This window comes from Zosterops lateralis (assembly GCF_965231275.1).
Source record: "Zosterops lateralis genome assembly, chromosome: 7".
NCBI lineage: Eukaryota > Metazoa > Chordata > Aves > Passeriformes > Zosteropidae > Zosterops > Zosterops lateralis.
In genome coordinates this window covers 16,282,665-16,304,411 of record NC_139767.1, presented here as the reverse complement: position 1 = coordinate 16,304,411, position 21,747 = coordinate 16,282,665, and the positions used below count along the sequence as shown (strand labels likewise).

Sequence of the window (21,747 nt, the reverse complement as noted above, 5' to 3'; positions counted from 1 at the left end):
GAAGGTGTAAGAACACACACAGCACAGCAAACAGTTAATTTTGAGTTGCTGCCTGAAGCATGAATTCCTGAAGCTCAACACAGGCTGCCATGCTTCACTGCAACTGGTACTGTGCCTACCAGTTAGGACATATTAGCCTGAGTTCCAGAGGAAAGAACACCTCCTGATCATTAATTCTGCCCCATAGCTTCACTTGTCAAACAGACTGGGAGCAGAATGGAAGTTAGACATGTCTCCATCAGTCATATATCGCAAGGCAATTGATGTCTCTCTATTCCCATACACAAATCTGGTGTGCCTCTTGTGGACTAAAGTAGTTCAGCAGGTCTGATTCCAGCATGTCTATTTGCCATACTTTCTGATCTGTATCACCTCAGTAAAAACCAGAGACAACACTTCAGTGTGATGCAAACATTATGGAGGGCAACAAAGGGAAATAATACACTTTGAATTCTAACAGGCTTACAATTATATAGAGATGTTGCACTGATGTAGCTGGACATATGCCTCCAATATGAAACAAAAATTGCTTCTTCAATACAGGCAAAGGAGAGGAAAGGCCTTTTTCCTTTACTGCTGTTGAATATCAGTTCAAGTAATCTGGTCTTCCTCACATGGATAACCATGGACTTCAAGAGGATAACTTGTGTTTCTAAGGATAAGGTTTGTAGACCAATTTACTACTAGAAAGTTAAACTAGCATTTTATGCACACAAATTCTGGACTTATTCTACTGATGACAATGAAGGGGGCCAGTTTAAACAATCTCAGACTTGTTTGTTTCAACTCTTAAATAAACAAAATAGGATCAATCTCCTTGTTACTGTAATTTAACTTGCAGCATATCTGCCTATAATACAACAGAATGCATTCAGCATATATATTTCTATGTTTAAATCCTGAAGCACATATACATTCAAACACATATCAACAAAGTTTTGCCACATATTTGTGGGGCATTTCTAATCACAAACTGCCTGAGGATGCCCAGGTGTCAGGTCCTTTCCCAATAATGTTGCAGCAGGCCAGCAAGCTTGCCTGACTAATGGAAGTCATGAGACAACTTCTTCCACACCAGACTTGTAGAAGCTGGCAGATTACAGTGTAGCAGCCTGTTACCATCTGAGTACCATGGGCTGGTCAGTGCAAAGATGTTCTGGCTCTGTGGCTGCCACCCTACACATTCCAGCTGTTAAACTGCCAGATGTAAGTAGGTTTCCATACTACAGACCTCTTCCCAACTTTCCATTCAGGAAAAGGATATAAATTTGGACCATATATTTTCTTTCACCTCTCAAATCCGTATTTATAGCCTAATTGGATTTGAGCCTTTATCGAGGATTTCTCTGTCCTAAAGAAGTTTGTCTTCCTACTGTCAGGTCATTGTCTGATGCTACCATCTTTCACCTGGCATGTACAGGAGAACTCCCAGCTGATTCAGATGGCAACTAGAGCTAGCTGATATGTCCAAGGAGATTGTTAATTCTTCAGGGTGCAGATGGCCCTTTCTGCAAAGCAGAGTGATGTTCACATCACAGAAAAAAAAGGTTTAAGCACACAGAGTTAATCTTATATTCCTGATACACTTATAACTTGCTAATCACATTTTATGCAATTAAATACAGGTTCATGAAATCTCATGCAGCTGGTCAGAGGCAGGGTTCTTGTGCTCCAAGTTTAACAGCTATAAATTATATCTAAGAACAGATTTTTTTCCTTCCAGTTTTAACTTTTATTAATTAACTGTCACTACTGGCACAGGGATCTCTTTTAAAATGTAAAAAGTAAAATGGCATTTACTTAGGTCAGGCCATTTTGTCACCAAGAGCTGGTGGGATGATTCACACAAATGAAGATTTGGCAAAATATACCCATGAAACTTTTGGGTTCAAATCTCCAGGGAAGACTTTGGGAATAGCAAGGTACCATGAACTAATGTTTTAGTAATAATCAGAATAAGGATAACTAAATGGAAAAAAAAAAATTTTACAGGTCTATACTTAAAATACTACACTTTGCAATTGTATTGCTTAAAAAAAAAAAACCCAACCAAACAAAAAACCCCAACACCAGAAGCAGTGATTAATAACATTTCAGTTTGTTATGCTTTCATTTGTTGAAGACCTGCTACCTTGGTCAATATTTTATCCCTGGAGATTTCCCTTTTCACATGTTACTAATCCATTCTTCAGGTTTGGAGAACCAGACACTAGTTTTAAACAGTCTCTAATTCCTTCCATATTACAGCATCAGCTATGTTTTATTATAAAATACCTTAATATTGAAAAACTAGTAACCATCCTCCATACGCTCTAAAATAACAAAATTAGCAAACTGATGTCAATCTAATAATTTCTGGTTTAAGCCTGTAATTTACAAAAATCTGATGTTCACTGTCAATGCATTTTTCTGCTGTGAAGAAACCTGCATGACTTCTGTACCAGTTTACCCTTCCTTATCTGACGTCCCATAAAACACAATTACTTTTTTCCTAAATAATACTTTTTCATATTCTTTGCAGTTTTTGTTAAAAACACCTTCTAGAATGCAAATAGATCTAGAAACTTACAAAACATTCTCACATTTTCTGCAGTGACTAGGCTCAATTCCTTGAGGGAATGATGGAGAAAAAAATACACTTTTCTCATGGTGTTTTCCCCTCATCCTTATACTCAACATAACCAGGAGCAGTCAAAGGTCAGGGGACAAATGAGAGCTACTCAGCTAAGTGAGACTCTGCAAGTGACAAAGATAAATTGATATGCATGTGGGAAACTGGGATGAATGAAAAATGAAAAAGATGCTCCCACTGCTCTGGCACCTGTAACAGAAGAAAGAAAACCACATACCTTACTAACTGTGTAAAAACTGCTTACAACATTTCTGTTAAGACTGACTGGGAAAAATAGTGTGACATCTCTTGAAAATCAGAGGGTCGGGCATTTAGGTGTTTTCACAGGTTTTACTCAGACACATAAATTCCAGGCTGTAGGATACATTGCAAAAGAGGTCATATACTTGAAATATCACTTATACATCATGTTCTCTGTTGAAGAACTGGATCTTCATATGCAGACATGCTTTTGCAATCTTTCTGCAAGCAACCTCAGCTGAGGACCAACCAAAGATGGACATCTCAGAGACTCAACCTTTGCTGAAATTTGCAGGGCTTCATGATTTTAATATGGCCAAAATTTCCAAAACTCCTTTTAAATTTAAAAAATTTGCTTGTGAGACAAACCCTTGGAGATTCAGTTGTGTTCAAGATTTGATTCAGCTTTAATTTAATTAAAACAACTTTGTTCTTCATTAGCTGAAACATTATTGAAGCAAAGCTTTGTACTCCTTTTAAGAATTGCCTCTTTCTGTGAGATTTGGTTTTAGTAATATGGGTAGGACTCCAAATGATAAATAACCTGAATATTGAACAAATGGCAACATTTCACTCATGCAGAGCAGGAAAATTTAGCCCCCATGGGTTATGCTACAGGAAACTCCTTAAATCAAAATGTGGACACTCAATATTGAGGTGCATAAACTATAAGCTTTATTGATCATGTCTCTTGTGACTGGGAACTCCTGCCATGCTAGAGACATAATTCTGCATGGAACTGATTTCTTTCAATTTTCACTTAAGAGTGCTCAGCATCGAAAAATATCCTAAAATCCTGTTTCTGCGCACACATGTCTCCGAAGAGCACATGGAAGAATTCTCAAGGGTATTCTATTTCTTCAACTCTTCTGAAATCCTGGTCAGGCATCTAAGATTCCTGAAGGAAATTAATGGATATGTTTTACAGTGGAGGAGGTTGCCTATTTGGCATAAACTGCAGTAACAGTACAAAATGTCTTCTGATAAGAAGCCAATGTCATTTTGTTTCCTGATCCAGTGCAATGTGAGTAATCCATTCTCACATATTTGCATAACTTTGCTTTATATCAGTTTGAGTGACTATTTACCTGCCATGTATGCTGTGATGCTGAGTAGCTGCAGAAAAGGACAGCCAGCGGAGGGTGAAGGGAGATGCCAAGGTTATAAACCAGTTTATATTTACAATCAAGCTTTACTTTCAAGGGAAGCTGCTCCAGCAGACATAGGTGCAAATGCAGAACGTCACAGCTCTCTATCAGGCAACACCCTCCCTGGCCCATTCCTGTAAATTCTCCACAGTGGCATGTTTTATTGCCTTGGAGACACAACATGATGGCTATTTATTTAATTGCTTGGGAAGGCAAAGAAGGGTGTCTCATGTTTGGCGTGTTAGTTTCCTGCTTGCAAATTTACAATTTAGCACCGTTTGGGTTTTCAGAGTCTCCTTGTTAAAAGTGTGAGGGGCCAATTTCCCCAGATGAAGCACAACTGCTTTGTCTGTCTCCAAACAGCCGAAATCCCCCAAAAGGCACAGAGCAGCAGTGCAGCCTGCTCGAAAACTGGTGTGTGCCGCCCCTCCAGCCACTGATTAATATTGGACATGTTCTCCAAGCAGAGCTTTAGATCCAGTTCAGTGTTTTCTCTGTCCTGTCCTTTCCTTCCCTCCTCCTGCCTGATTTTGTAGACAGACAGCCATAATGCGCAATAGAAGCATAAGTCTTTAAACTGAAAATGTCATCACTTAGGAATACAAGAGAGTGGTATGTGTCATGTATGTCTGCAAAATGCAGTTGCTGTCTGTTACAGTCTGTAGCAACTTTTAAATCTGTCATCACGGCATGAATTTCATGTTAAGCTCCTTCCCAGTGCTTTAGCCAGGAAGTAAAGGGGGGAACATACTGTATCATTTATGGGCATGCTGGTGCTGGGTCAACCATGACATCACTCTCCACTCCGCTGAGCTGTAATGAGGTGAAAAGGCAGCTTTAGAACAACATAGCACTTTATTTATTAGGAAAATTTAAGTGTGTGTGTATTTCAATTTATGATAAAACTGAAAACAAAGGTTATGGACTATAGCTCTCTTACAGCCCAAAGTAAGTAGGGGAGGGAAGGCATTTTGTAGATGATGAGAGATTTAATGCACACTAAGCACAGAAGATTGAAAGTTCTCAGCAGGCTGAAATCCTGTACTGACAGCCCAGCCTATTAGAGATGGTACACAGCACGTTTTGCTGCAATCAAGTGGTACTGTACTCTTTGATCAGAGCATGTCGCTGAGGCAAGAGTCGAGACCACCTAACATCTTCAAATTCCAAAAGACATAGGCATATGAACTGAGAACAGAGGAAAAATATTGTGAGGCTTGGAGGCTACAAGAGACCTTGATCGCAGAAGGCTCCCTAGAAACCTGCAGTGCTCTTTAAAGCAGCATTGAGAAGCTGTGCAGTTCATTACATCTCTCGAAATTGATGCTGAAATATAAGATGGACTTTTGTGCTTTACAGTAAGGATTGGTTTTGTTTTATTTGGTTTTTAAACCACAATTGGAGATGGAACAAAAGAAGTACAAAGAAAAGAAAAGCACAATGCAGAACAGGTCTGATCAGATTTGAAATTAATTGCTCTTCCTCCTTTTTTCTAAACTACAACCATATTATTTTTACCTCAGGCACAGCACCAGCAGCTCGCTTTCTTGGAAATCACTGCAAAAGCATCACTGCTACTAACCTCTCTGTTTTGAATCTTAACTTCTTCTGAACTGCTTCTGAAAAGGGCATCCCTCTGCCAGCCTGGTAATCCCATCTTCCTTGGCACACACAACAAACCCCACATCCATAGTATTAAAAAAATACCTTCAAAACTCTACATGCAAGCTGGAATTTTCTGTCTGGAAAATCTGAACACTGTAAGCAGCAGATCTCTGACAGAATAATAATAATAAACAATGTAAATACACTACTATTATAATTAAATAGAGGATTATATCTAGAGCTAACCGAAAAATGCAGTTTGATATTGAAATACTTATTTCCTGATTATAATATATTACTTAAACAGTTCTGGTCTGGAGAAAGAGTATGAAATTGGTCTGTGGCCAAGATATCTAGGGTTCTAACCTTCCTAAACATCACAGACTTCTAATACCTCGAAAATGTCTGAACAGTATTTGGCAGAAAATAATCCATGAAAGCCCACCTGGAAGAGACAGTGTCAGCCCCTGAAAAGGGGAAGTTCTTTTTTTCAAATTAGTGGTAAGCCAATGTCTCAGCATGGTGCTAACATACAATGCAATCCTTGAGTTTTAATTTCTCAAATGAAATATAAAACTACCTCAGTGTTCCTCAGTGTTAACAGAGGTTTAAGAAGCCAGGATACAAAATCAATTGTATAATTAGTGGCCAAACTCTGACATGGGGGAATAAATACTGCAAAGTATATTTATCCCAATAAAGGAAAAGTTACACTTTAAAAATTATTTTATACATGTATCAGGCAAATGTCTTGGGCATTTTAAAGATCATATTTCAAAAGGTAATATCAACCTTCCAGAAAAAAGGAACGAAGTAGGAAGAACAGATAATTCTGTATACATTCTCATTCCAAAAATATCTACTAGATGGAACCAAATATAAGTTGCAAGGTCTACCTTTCCAATTATGCTCTGCAACGTATATGTAACAGAAAGAACTGAGAAAATGGGGCACCTCATGCAGTAGGCAACTCCTCAATCCAAATTCAAGCAAAGCCTAGATATCTTTCACTCTTTTTTTGTTATTTTCTTTATATTTTTGGGTAAGTTTACCCCACATCTTTTTCTGTTTCTTCCCCTGTAGTGGTGTACTTTTGGTTTTATCAATTTTATGTGTGTATTTATTCCTTGCTTTTATACTGTTTTGTGTAAGTTATAATGGTTTGTCCCTTGTACCTCCATTTTTATCCCTTCGTGGTTTTCCCCGGTTACTGTCATTTGTCCATCATCATGTTTTGTAAACCTTGAGTCCTGTCAGTCACTTCGGGGCCTCTCCCTGGGTCTAGAAAGTTCCAGTGAGGGCATCGAGTGATTGGGCAGGATCCTGGCTGTTCCCTCCTTTGCCTTTTTGATTTGTTCCACTGTCTGTCCTTTATGTGCAGAGCCACCTCTGCTATTGCCCTGATTGGTCCCACACTGTACCCTTTCTCCATCCCCATACTTAAGGTGTTACACGAGGACGATCTGAGCTCTCCTGGACAGACTTTATGGAGGACATGTGGTCCCACATGGGCCTCAATAAACTCCAGTAGAAGTTCCTCATCAGAGTCCTTCCTTCATCATCATTGCTCACGCTGCAGCCGCTGCAAAGACCCCACAGGATGGGGAAGGTATCCCCGGACACTGGACCGTACCACGCATTGCGGCCGGTGTCAGGGCTGGCCAGGCAAAGCGGGACAAGGGTCCCGAGACACCGCCACCACCACATTCTCCATTCTAATCAGCTTTGACCCATCTACGGATTTCCTTACTTAGGAAGAAATGTCTAAAGATAATTCCATGAATATGAAATCTCTTAGTCCACCACTTGCGGGATTCTTCGGCTCTCTGGCTAGCCCTGCCGCCTCCCACAACTTGGGGATCTTTGTGCCAGAGGGGCGACTGATACCCAACCCTGTAGGTGCGATGAGGAAAGAAGGACGGGACTCTCGAGGTAGCTGAACCAAGGGGATGCGGATCCACCAAGGTGGCGTCCCAGAGAGAGACCCCAGTCCTTGGCTGCACCGGCTTTTTATTTGCAAGGGGTGGGTTGAACAAAGGGGTGGTCTCTCGGTAACTACAAATCACAAAGCATCAAATCATGGGGTGGTTCCAACTTGGGCCAATAACTGGTGGCTGGGAGGAGGAATACACAATTAGGTGGGTGGGGAAGTTACATAACTGGGATGATTGACGGTTAACTGAAATGGGGTAAACAACTATTATGGGGTAGGGAAAACCATGGCAACCGGGAAAGGCGGGAAACTGTGAGGAGAGGGGAAGCCATTTTGAACAATAATAAAAATACAGGAATATAACAAGAAACTTGAAATAAACAACCAAATGTCCCTCTAAACACCTCCACAACCACTCATTCTTAATGTATATTGTTTGCCTTCTCAGTGCACATATCAAAATAATTCTGGAAAACTATATGTGGACTCTATTAGTCAAAATATTTTCATTTAAATTTGACTTGTAAAATTCTCTCCATACTTCCCCTCATGTGTTACTTGTTTCAAGTACAGCATTATCCAACAGTAAACATTGTTTTTCCTCTCCAGCTGTGACAGAAAGCACCTGGAAGACAAAAGATGACTGAGAGAATCAAAACCAAGATTACACAGCATGATCCAAATTCATTCTTCATATGTTTCCTCAAATGCTGACCTAAATTGAATTACAGTGTGAGTCTGGTGCTCTATCTGCATTTCTTATTAAATTGCTCACTATTAGCATCTGCCTTTCCATTATACCTTGTGGCCTTTCTTACTCATTAATAACCTCCCCATATGCCCCAAGTTCAGTACATCCCCCACTTTGTTTTGCCATTTACAGATTCTTTAAACTTTTTTCAGTATGTGAAATGTCTTTGTAGAAGACAAGAAGAATAGTTCCTGAACTACCCACTTGCATGATGCTCTTTTCAACAGGTAGCCTCTGTATCTTTCTCTGTTTAGTTGTTTCTGCCACCCTCAGTCACACTGAATAGCAGGGTACTCCCTATGAATCTACAGTTGATAGAAAGGAACAGAGAAAAAAGCAGAAATCACTGTCACTGTATGAATCCAAAATGAGCTACTCTTGAGTACTCAGTAACATTTTGGCTTCTCTAGCTCAAAGATTTGTAGCAGAATTTAAAAACAGAAGAAAAAGGAAAGCAAAGATAACTGAGACATGGAGTGACTTCACAGAAATTATCAAATAGAGCAGGATTCTTTGGCTTAAATCCCTGTCTCTGAGAAGGTATAAAAATCAGAACTTGCATGAAGTAGGTGAAAGGTATTCTTTTGGAATACAAGAATTAGACAGTATCAAAACAGTTCTAAGAATTAGTAAAACTAATTTAGTGAAACTAAATTATTTTACTAGCAAAATAAGACACAAGATGCTGGGCAAGCTGGAGATTCAACATGAATTTTAAAATCTCTTCGGGTTTTTAATGCGTGAAAAATCCATCCAGGGCTATTAAACATAAAGATACCACCTTTGCTTCATAAAATCCTAGAGCTGTACATCAATGAAAACTAGAAAATCAGAGAGAGGATTATCACTGTATGTTTGACCTAATCCCATGCCCTTCCCTAGGCAGGTATTATTGGCCACTTTTGGATGAAGAAATCTGGGCTTGCTAGGCTGATAGAGGAACTGCAGTAATGCTAGCAGCAAAATTTAAAATCTCATTGTCTGGCACAGCTTACTGCCTGTGCAACAGAGTTGGGAAGAGCGAATGTGTGCTCCTGCCCCAGCTCCTCTCTGCTCAAACACCAAACTGAGCTCTGGAACAAAATACAGAGCTGGATCAACTTTCTCCTGTGACAGCAGTGACATTCAGCTGTGAGGAAGCCGCAGAGGCTGCTCAGCAGTGCCTCACACAAACGCTGCTCTGACAATGACTGCATCATGTGCCTGCTCCACTGCAGAGCTCTCTGGCTCTGAGGCATGATGTTCCCCTCACTCTCAGCCGCACCGGCTGACAATACAGACCTTCTATAAATACATCACCCACATTTTTTCTGTGTTCACAGAAGGTTCTTTCTCCTTTTAATTTTCTAATATTTCTTACAGTGCCTTATAACCTGTGCGGAAAAGGCTGAAGAGGAAGAAACAGACAATGAAACACAATGCAGGAAGATGCCAAATCAGTGAAAACCCCCACCCTATCCACACACAATCAGTGCCAGCTGTAGTCCAATTAAACTTAATCTAGTCACATGCTCATGTGTTCCTCAGAAATTAGAGGAAATCAATTCAAATGCTAATGAGAAAACCCATAATTTATTATCTGCTGAGGAATGCATGTTACATTAATTTTAACTGTAAACAATTATTTTTATTGCAAGATTAATTACACCATCTTACACAACTTCCTTTTTTCATATTTTTTGAAGGAATTAGTTTTCTGCTACTGTTTTGTTGATCTGTCACAGTATTTTAAGCCTGGAAAAGTATCATTAATTTAGGAATACCACAAATGTGGTCTCTATTCTTCTGTCAAAGGAAAGTAGAACAAATGCCTGGGGCAAAATATGGAAAGATCTGGCTGAAACTTAGGACCTCAACAAAAGTACAAGAGCCAGAAAACAGTATAGGTCTTATTGGGAGTCTGGAGCTAAAAACATAACATGAGAAAAGAAAGCCCAAAAGAAAACATTTGTGGGCATTAACCAAAAACGAATGAAAAATAGAATTTTGAGTTAACCCAAAATGTCATTCAGCTGAATGAGTGGCTTGCTTTATTCTTCTCTGATCCCTTTTTATGTAATTCTTTCTTTTCCTCTGTATATAAAATTAAAGAAAAGATAACTTCATTACAGTCCAGGAAGCAGCAAAATATTTTATCAATAAATACAAGTAAGCAGTGGGAAAGCAAAAGCATTTCACGAAAGCCTGTCTTTGCTTTGTTTGCTGACCAGAAGTCCTACTGTTTTATTATAAAGTATGTGTACAGAATGAAACATCTGCATTATAGCTGAAGTTCAGTGCAGTGATACAGAGAACAATGATAGTAATTCAAACAATATTTATTTTCTCAGTTTTTAGACTTTATTTTTTTGTTTGAAAAGGCTTCTCTAATCTCAGAAAAATGTCAGTGATAAAATGCTTTATCCTAAGCAGCCCATTATTCTTTTTATGTCTTTGGTTTTTAACACTTGTACCAAAACAAAATTCAAAACCAGAAATGCATTTAAGGAGTTCATTTAATGGCTCAACAAGCAAGAAAGACCATCCAATGAGTAGTTTCTCTTCACATTAATTTCTAGGAGTTTGCTCAGTACTGCTAAATCTGAGGTTTTGGGGCTACAACTAAATGGGAGATTTTTCTTGCCAAGTATTTTAGCACTACCTTTGGCCACATTACTTTATAGGAAACATGACAAATGTAGCTCTTTTCTTCCTTGCAAACCCTTTGCAAAGCTGATTTGCACTTTCAGTAATTCATTAACTACTCATAATGTATTCAAAGAAGATTTTAACTATATCTGACTTTGAGTATAATTTTAAAAATTGCACTATTTCTTTATTCTTGTAGCCATTAAATGCAATCATATGTATATGTTTATAATAAATGGTTAGCACACCTTAGTTGAGAAAAGGAAAAGTGTACCATTGCAAATAACAAAACTGAAAGAATAACACATAGCACTGTTCTGAACATTGCTGTTTACATGCATATAGTGAGAAAGATAAGACTATATTCAACCTAAAAACTGTAATGCAGATATATGCAGGATATATTCCAGTAAATATTCACCAAAAGCATCAAAGGATGAGTTTCAGAAGGTTGTGCAGAATGAACTGTTTGTCCCCAAACTGTGGGCTTAGTCTTAAATCAGGTCATCGTGTTATAGAGAAACAGAGGTCCTGTTTATAACAGCTGCAAATTTGTACCTGAGGGTAATAGCTTAGCAAACATGCCCAAATTTCTCAGTGTTTTTGTCACCATCTTTACCTTTCTAATTGCACACAACTCACTCTTTTCCTTCATCTTTGTGATTAAAAAAAGCACACTGGTTTAAAAAAATCTGTCTCTGAGGGTTATTGTGAGTTGTTGTGCAGCCTTGTTCATGATGCAAAGTTAAAAGCAAACAAAAGGCACAGGAACTTCAAACATCAGCTGTGTTTGAATGCTGCTGGACCTATGCCCTGGTAGACTAAATGGTTCAGCAGCCACCAGAATTACACTTTGCCTGCTTTAAAGCACCTTTGGTTTTCTGGGTGAAGCTGAATGTGGCTACATAATCTGTTGCATTTGTTAAAAGAACTGGATGCATCACAGTTCCAGGTTCATCATTAATACTGGTTAAACTGCAAACCTCTCTACAAAGTAATAAACCAAATGGACCATACTAGCATATATCACATATATGTTAGGAACCAGTGCAGCCATGAAGCTCTGCTTAAGCAGCACAATCTTCATTCACTCCTCATGCTGCAAAACCCCACATCCAGTAAAAGCAGAGAATGTAATGAAGCCACTCTGGATCCCTTTGTACTTCTCATACTGCCAACATACAATGACCAAAGGAATTTTTCCTTGGCACAGGGTACTGTGTTGCCCTAGTGTGTGTGTACCAGCATCTCTTCCTCTCAGTTTGCTCAAGCACAATCTGCAGTTCATCCTGACTAGCAGAACCTTTGACATCTGTCCATTTGATGCTTTTCACCAATTAAAAAAAGCGCTTACACTTTCCAGGAGAAGGATGCAGGACTTTTCAGAGTGATTTCTCAGGACAATAATAATCCCTAGAATTGTAGGAGTGTCTTCAAAGAAGACCTAAGGATAAAATGGAACCACAATTCTAATTCTGTTAAGCAAAGAGCCTTAAATAAAAGTAATTAAATGTTATGTTTCAAAAATTTTATAGTTCAAAGACAGAAAGAATTATTAGATGCTTACAGCTGGTCATTTGTTAATCTGAAGTCATTAAGTTTCATTCAGATAGCCCATCCAGCCAAAATATTTGACCCCATGGTGGTATTAAAGTACTTGCTGAGGCAGAAGGTAGATAAGCACAAACAAGAATCCAAGAGGCAAAACTTCAGCAGAGGAGGGAAACTGATGAGGTGAGATATGCCCAAGTGGTCTCGGCAAATGAACTCTAGCTTCCTCTATTGAGGGCCTTCCCCATGCAGGCTCCAAGTGTATTCCCTGGCAGACACCAGTCAGTCTAACACAGGGATGTGAGCAAGACAAGTCAGCCACATCCAAGAGGATTCTCTGTATAAGAGAACTCCAGCTCACATTAGCTGGCGTCCCATGTCTCGTTATGGTCAGCCTCTCTGCCTTCAGAGGAAGCTGAAAACAAACAAAATCCTTGGATCTATATACTTAATTGGATGTCTGGGGAAATTTATTCTTGACTGGCTAAAGCTCTGAAGTTTGAGAACTCTTTATAACCATTGTCTTAATGCAGAGCTGGCTCTGTCACAAAGCAATGCACAAGCACTTCAAAGAGAGCAATGCAAGCATTTCAGCTCTTGCTACAGCCCTAAAAAAAGAGAAGAAACTCCAAGGAAAGAAAAGATAACTGGAAATCTTCAGCAATCCTCTCCAAAACTTTAACTGCCATCCCCACATTCCTGCTCCTATAAACACATAGGTATTAAAAATTCTCATTGAAGCCGGATTACCTTGGTTTTTTTTAAGAATCTCTAATACCCCTTCCTTAAAAATCTAAGCAATGAGGAGTCCTCCAGCTCACCTGGCAAGCAGTTCCTGCATCTAATTACTCTCACAGCTTCCAGCCATTCGATCTTGTTATGCTTTGTCAGCAGGAGAGAAAAGCCCAATTATCACATTTTTTTCCATGGAAGGGTATCTGTGTGATTCTTGACCTTATCTTTAAGAAGCTGTGTAAGTAGAACTCCTTGCTTTTTTCTTGGAAGAATAAGGCTTGTTTTCCAGCCCCTGTGTAATTTTCATGCCTTGCATTTGAACTCTTTTACTTCCACATCTAATTTTTGAAGTAAGGTCCCCAGAAAACAACACAATCTTATAAGTGATCTTGCTAATATTCTTTGAACTTCTTTACTTTTCCAGGTGCTTTTGTTCTGATAAAGCCAAGAAAATCTTTGCCTGTTTTAGCTACATCATTGACAGCTCACATTGAAATAATATTCATAAGGTACTATATTTTTCTAAGACAGAATTACTGCTTACATTCCTAACTTTTTTTTGTCTTGCCCACATGCTTTAGGAACTAATGCTTTTCATCATTGTCTAGGGTTTTTTTGACAAAAATATTGGTTTCAAAACAAGTCTAGATCCCTGGAGAGCTCCACTGGATATAAATCTACCAAATTAACCTCTCCCTTCACACAAATATAGTTTGATACCTGTCATTAGCCTATCTTTAATCCTTTTAATAAGTGTTTACGTCACATAATGCAAGCATTTTCTCTTAACAAAAATGGTTGAAGATAAAATATATGTGCAGACAACTGCAAATAACAGTCAGCTTAGCATTTATAAGCTAGGCATACATATGCTACTTGTGTGCTCTACTTGAGCAGTAGCCCAGATTAGCTAAAGCCAAAGAGGTTTAGCTGGGATGCTGAGGGCATCTTTACAAGGGCCACACTTTTGCAGAGCTGCATACCTGATGTGGATCTCTGCTCAGACGGCTGCTGCACTCACCATCTGCACACAGCTGCACTCAGGGCATTCCCCATAAGAGATTGTCTGCAGGTTTGTGTGGCTTAGGTGGTGACAGTGATGGAAATGCCTTCTAGAGCTCTAGAGAGGATGTTTGCACGAACCATCAAAGAACCTCCTCACTACTGATCTGCAGCCTCTCCAACTTCTCAGCATCTTCTTCCTCAACCACAGTTTGGCAGACTGGCATAACTTCTTGTGTACAGTGCTGTGCTTTCTAAATATTGCACAGATCAGTTTTCGCAGTAAACTGATAAATACCTAATAAATACATGCCCTTTTAGGAAGCTATATTAATTGCACAAAATATGTCTGGGAGATTTAGTCTTGTTCCTGATCTACAGATGACTCAATTGCAAAACTTTGTCAAAAGTTCAACTCCCAAATGTTTATATACCTATTAGATGGTATTCAAATAGAAAATTGCCCGTTAAGCTAAAAGCTAGTAGCTGTTTATACCCAGTTATTTAGTTGCTACCTTTCCCTTAAAAGACTTCCTATTTTGGAATACCACCATTTGGCTAAACACGTGAACAGAAAGCCTGGATCTTTTAGGGTCATTTACTGCTTATCAGAAGCCATGATGAATATTGAGTAGCTGTACAGCCTTAGATGTGACAGTTACCTGTGTACTGCCGTAGCTTCATCACAGATAATGTTTTAAGTGTTCTCAATAGAAACATGAACATTATCCTATGTGCGGGCTGATATCAGACCATCTGCAAGTGTAAGGAATTGTGCAGATGAATTCCTGCTGTATATCAGCTGATGAACATACAGATAAGTTTCCTCTGTGTAAAACAAAATCTTTCTGACTAATCAACCTTTGCATCTTGACACTTCAGTGGTATAGTATATACATCCTCTCAGCTCTGCCATCAGAATGTAATAAATCTTCCTGCTACTGTCATAACACTTTTCTCAATATTTATAGTTAGAAAAATTTAACTCTTGACTGCATGTTAAAAAACAGAGAGGATTGATTATTAAAGTAAAAATCAATCTGAGGGTTTTGATGATTTAACAAGCTGCAAAACCATATAAATGTATCACAAAAACTTTGATTGATTTATAACTTTGTAATCCATCCCTCTTCATCTATTATCCTGTAAGTACTGTATTAGCAATGATTAGTAGCAAGATGAGATAGAACACTGACATCTTCCTGACAGAATATGACCATAACTGGAATCTTCTAATACACAAATGCTTTTACCTGGCTATTAATAGTGCCCTTCACTAAAGATGGACTGGTATTTCCAGCCGTATTGAACGACTGAAGTTTGCTATCAATCCTGGAAGTGTCTGCTCCGGATGGTTGTACCTACCGGAACAATAGTGGAGTGCCAGTCAGACTACTGTATTACTGTTCTTACCAGCATGTTCATTTATCTCTGTAGAAAGACAATAATTTAAAATTAAATCCATAGTAGTAAGCATTAAGTGGATATTTTTCAAGATATTAGAATAAGAATCTGTCTCTGATCTCCATGGAAAACTATTTTTTTTTCCAGAAGCTTAAAATTTTCCCATGTGCATGAAACTTCAAGATCACAGGCACAGGCTAGGACCAGTACAACACTTTGTACCATAACTGTGCTAGAACATTTTCTAAATTTTTTAATTGTCTCTGAAAAAGTTTATACAGGATGAAAGAGCACAAAGTCTCCATCAAAAAAGAATACCAAGGAAGATGTTCATTAGCTTTATTTTAAATTAATTCTAAGCAAAAAGAACTCTGTCACCAGTACACCAAAAAGGTGTGGATTTATTCTATACACCATGGAAGTCGGTGGTTTAAGTGATATAGAGAACAGCTTGGGCCACCTTAATATTTATTTCTTCCTATCCATGGCAAACTTCTGATAGGTGTCACTTGTCCTCGTGATCTGAAAATTCTTTACAAAAGCAGGTACTGTGAAAGCCAGCCTAGACAGCAGGCTGACCCAGGCAATTGGCAGTCCTGACAGACAGAATTGCCCCAGTGTCCTCACATCTCTTACTGCTGTACATTTTCACCCCATAAATGGATGCATTTTATTGCTAAAGTGCCTACCCTCAGCCAGTTTCTTATCATGTGTATACTATCATAAATCTAGCACAACTCCTTTTGTGATAGGGGGTCATTTTGCATTTATGATTGTGTAAATCAACTCAAACTTTGTCATTTCTGTCTGCACTAAATATCCTCATTAACTTCAGTCTTATTTTTAGCCACGAAAGAAATCCATAACAATGGGAAAGCCTATAACATGTTAGGACATCTAGAAATATATGGCATAAGGTAAGGTGGTCTATTACATAATACTGTACTTATTATTTTTATACACATAATTCCCAAAGAAATTACTTCTTTACCCTGTTGAGAGCCCAGCTATGGATAATTCTGTGTCATCTGACAAAATGTTCCAAAATGTCTTTAAAAAGGCTTTGTCTACAGGAGCAGGATTGTGACCTGGGTTTTAATGCAGGTGTTTAGGCCAAAATTTTGGTGCCAATGTGCCATTCCAGGTTCATACCTTTGTTAAACTGTTGTTTTACACTTTCTTATACAAATTTAATTTAGCATTGGTACACTACAGTGCTGTTACATTGCAGCACATTCAAAACATTATTGTAGTCAGCTTGTGTGACAGTTTAGGTAATGAGTGGGCTACAACTATGGCGAGAAGATGACAGAAGTTTCCCCCAAATATGACTGGGGGAAACACCAAGCCAAATACCAGCCAGCTCCAAGGCAGACCCATTGCTGGCCAAGGCCAAGCCCATCAGCAATGGTGGTGGTGCCTCTGGGAGCATGTATTTAAAAGGGCAGTAAGAAATACCTGCAGAGAACAACAGAAGCAGAGGGAGAGGAGTGAGAATATATGAGAGAAACAGCTCTGCAGACACCAAGGTCAGTGCAGGAAGGGCAGGAGGTTCTCCACATGCCAGAGCAGAGATTTCCCTGCAGCCCATGGTGCAGACCATGGAGAAGCAGAGATCCACATGCAGCTCGTGGAGGGCTCCATGCTAGAGCAGGAGGATGCCCCAAGGCAGCTGTGAGCCAGAGAGCAGCCTCAGAAGGAACCTGTGCCTGAGCAGTTCAAGAACTGCATTTTGGAAAGCACTGTCTCCTGTGGGAAGGACCCCACGCTGGAGCAGGGGAAGAGTGAGAGGAGTCTTCCCCTACAAAGGAAGAAGTGGCATAGATGTGTGATAAATTGACCACAATCCTCATTCCCCATCCCCCTGTGCCTCTGCAGGGGGGGGAAGTAGAGAAAAACAGAGATAAGTCAAGTGCAGGTAGAAGGGAGAGGGGAGGGGGAAATGTTCTTAAGATTTGGGGTTATTTCCCATTATCCTACTCTGATTTGATTTGTAATAATTGAACTAATTTTCACAAGTCCAGTCTGTTTTGCCCACAGTGTTAACTGCTGAGTGATCTCTTCCTGCTCTTATCCCAACCCACAAGCCTTTCATTATCATTTCTCTCCCCTGTCCAGCTGAGGAGGGGACTGATAGAGCAGCTCTGGTGGGCACCTGGTGTCTAGCCAGGGTCAACTCACCACAGTAATATTTAAATTCAAGTAATTAAGCATTTATGTCAATCCCAATCATAAGAGTCTTTCTACATTAGAGTTATTCCCCTTCAATGCTGCATGCAGTCACCTTCCACATGTATATCATATCCTTCACACAGAAGAAAATAATATCTCTGGGAACCCAAAAATACTTTTCCCCATGGCTCCAGTGGGCCAAGGAATTCTTATGGGGAAATAAATAATTGAAAAGGCTGATGGGAAGAAACAGTATCCTCCTTGTATGTATACTCATTTTCTGAAGATCAAAACAGCTTCAGGCTTGATTTTTAAGATCCTCTTTCACGTCCCTAATATTATGGGGGAAGTTGGAAATGTCACTGCAGAAAACTAATGTGCAGCTCATCAGTGCCACTCTGCCAGGCAGTAGAAGGGGGAGTATAGAGAGCTATAATCCTGTTGAAACTGGTAGTAGAGTTTCCATAGATCCCAGGGGTTAATTAAAGGATTGTCAGAAAATAAATCAAATAGGAATTTGGGACCAGAAAGAACAAATAGATGTATGAGACCTTGTTGGATATTTGCAAGAAGCTCATAAACCTTCTAATAGAAATACAAGATAGAATAGGATTGGTTAAGAAAACAGTAAGTAGGTATAACATTATGAAAGTACTGTGCCTGGCAAACCAAGAGGGTGTAAATCTCCTCAGTGAGCAAATTGCCTTAAAGGTTGTGATCTTTAATTCTGTCTCCATGTACCTCTTGTTCTCAGGCCCTCCTTACTCAGGCCCAGTTAAGGAATATTTTCAGATTTGTCCCAGTCTTTCTATTTCAGAGAAATAAAAATCAGACCAGCAAAATAAAGCATGCAGTCATGCTGAGCACTGATTTCCCATGAAGTGTCACGTTCTCCTATATTGTCCCTGGGTGAGTCTGTAGTATAGTATAAAGGACCTGAAAGACAACTCTCGATCTGCAATCTTTTCACCAATGAACATTTCACAGATTTCACCTTAGCCCTTTAGCAATCAAACCAGCAGCTGAAAACTGCACGCTTGAATATTTATGAAAGATCTTACTCAGCTGCTTCTAGAGATGTTTTGCTTCCATTGTGCTTTCTTTCTCCCAGAGAGCACAATGAAATAGACACTTTTAAGACTGCTTTAAAAACATTGATTGGTTTAAACATTAAACTGTCACAAGCCTAAAATGAAATTTCATTAAATTACCAGTATATTGAAGACCATGGCCCAAACCTGAAGACAACTAAGTACACTAGTAGCATTACTGCATGATCAGTGTTAGCAAATTTATGAGACAGTCTTAAGCATCTGTGAGAGCATTTCAACATTCACAAGTGTACACTAATAAATTAATAGCTCATATTATCCATTAATACCTAGGTAAGGATTCCTTAAAACTTATTCAAACACTTGTCTTACTCATTTCACTAGCCCCATTAAGCTAGTCCTATTAGCAAAACATAGTTAATGGGTGTTTCTGGGATCAGAGGTTTGGGCATCCATGGAAACCTTTGAACAAAGGCAGCCACAGAAAGAACTAGTGAGCTGCTGGTATATTCACAGTCCCTTACTCCTGCAAGTGCTTGCAGAACCAGGGGCCTTTATTCATAATAGTAAGATGTGTCTGTTTCATTGCTAGTCCAGGTATTCTTTGTATTTTGAAATTCCTTAGAAAATACCACTTTTGTAAGTATTAGCAAGTTCTAATTTATGTAGTGGATAAACTGTACTACTACTACTACTACTCCCTTTCCACTCCACAATAAATGTTTTTTTTTTGTTTAAAATACCATTTCCATTATGTTCTAACATTAAAGATATATACATTCATGTAGATATATATATTCTGTTCTTGACATATTTCTGTTTTGGACAGCTATTAAATGGTTATCTAACACAGCAAGAATAATTTTGGAGGGAAGGAGTTCAAGGTTTCCAAATGTGTTTTTTATGTGCCACAGATTCTGTCATCCTTAAACAAGCAGTACATAAAATGTTCTTATGTAGATGATGGAGACACTATAGATTGGAGAACCTTTAATTGGCACAAGGACAGCACATTCCAATCATTTGTTTATGATAACCATAAGGAAATATTTTGTAAAAGTTAAATTTCCTAAAAATACTTTACACAGTTAAAATAAATAGAAGCATTAGTCTCTTACTGTAGGCATTACAGACCTGATCTCAAAATCATGCAAGTGCCAGAAATTCTTTCCTTCTGACTTCAAATCTTTCCAAAATTGCATCTATGTGAGCACACTTTCTGGATCTTCCCCTAATTATGGACCTGATCTGCAAATACCAACTCACCAAACACTTGTTATGACAACTTATCACTACTTACGAGTAATCCTACAATAGTTTACAAGGTTGGATTGCAATTTTATAGACATAATTACCACAAGTACAATAATGCACTTTCCAATGTTATTTCCCATCATGCTGCAAAACTGCACACTACACCAGACAGGACTTGTACCTATGATGAAAAAACAAAGTATTTTCTGTATTTAAATACAAAATTCTTTCCTCTTCTGGCCCTTATAAGTGCCCCTTCTGTGTGAATTTTAGGCATGGGGCTGGCCAGGAACAAAACACCACATTCCAAGCGTGGTCCTTTTGGTGTTTGTACATGTATGTGGCTATCTGCAAGCCCAAGGCCACCTGCAGCATGAACACACATTGTATTTTACCATGTACTCATTTTCTCAACAGTCTAGACCCAGAAAACACAAGAAAAACTCAAGCTCTAGGTGAAAGGCTGTTAACTACTATTAAAACAGTGAAAGTCTCAGGAAAAGATTGCCAAGAGAGCACAGATCTTTCTCAGCTCATCCAAACACTTGAAGTAAACTCCCACAAAGAATAAAGACTGCTGCAAAGCTTATGCCGTTCTATTCCCAGTGCAAGGTTTTGCTGTCCCTAAAATAAGCCCATACTGATTGTGGATATTAAAATAAATACTTAAATCTCTAGCAAACCAAGACATTCCATTGCCTTTTCTCTGGGGAGGGGATGAGAGAATGACCAACATGTGACAGATATTAGTCCCATTCCTTCATGAGCTGCTAAGCCCAGAACTACAATGGTAAGCAGCATTTAAGAGCCTAAATATAATGGATTCATTGAATTTAACTTGTAACTCCTGAGAAACCCAAACAGAGAACCAGAAAGGATCTCAATATGAAAATGTATAGAGGCAGAAAATACTTACCAGCGTGATGTCTGCTGTATGTAACTGCAATTTACCAAACAGGATATATTTCAGGTATTTTTATACGTGGAAAACAGTGGTATGCATTTCCTACTTAAATTAACAGAACGTAAATCCATATTCCCTGGCTTCATGTTCATAACTATCTCTCCAGAACGATTTGTTCTATCACAAGAAGTTGTTTAGACTTATATGCAGGAAGATTTGTGCCTAAAAATAGTAAAGATGTAGATCTAGCTTATTAGTCTAAAGCAATTTATTTTTCCTTGATCTTCACATGCTTTATGCACAGTCATGTTTAAGGAATGTGCCCCGTGAATCTTTTCTGGAATGTAATACCAGAAGAGAACAGGCTGCTCCAGGAATAAGAAAAAATACTTTAGTCTACTCAGAAATCAGCCTCAAACTGACAAAACCTAGAAAGCAGACAAAAAAAACCCCAATTCTTTATAAACTAATGAGTATCCATACTCTCTTTTTTTTTGTTATGAAGACTGACATATTGTGGTTTCTTGACTCTAACCATAGCTGTGCTTGGATTTATGTTACATCCAAATAAAATTAAATCTCATCTTTAAAACAAAATATACTGAAATACTACAGTATGTTTTATTAGTGGCACTGTTACTGGCCTACAGAGAACACTTCCCCCCTATTTCCATGTCCTTACATCTTTTTCCCAGTGTTCTCCATTTAATCACCTTAGCTTTTAGCATACTCTGCC

The 21,747-nt window shown here is 38.7% G+C and overlaps 1 long non-coding RNA gene across 2 annotated transcripts in view; it reads right to left on the bottom strand.

Moving 5' to 3' along the window:
* Positions 1–21,171, bottom strand: part of LOC310911553 — a 42,668-nt gene extending 21,497 nt beyond the window's left edge. For both annotated transcript variants that reach the window (XR_014590532.1, XR_014590533.1), the window contains exon 1: positions 21,024–21,171. This is a non-coding gene — a long non-coding RNA (uncharacterized lncRNA). The remainder of the gene's footprint in view (positions 1–21,023) is intronic.
* Between the last annotated feature and the right edge of the window lie 576 nt (positions 21,172–21,747).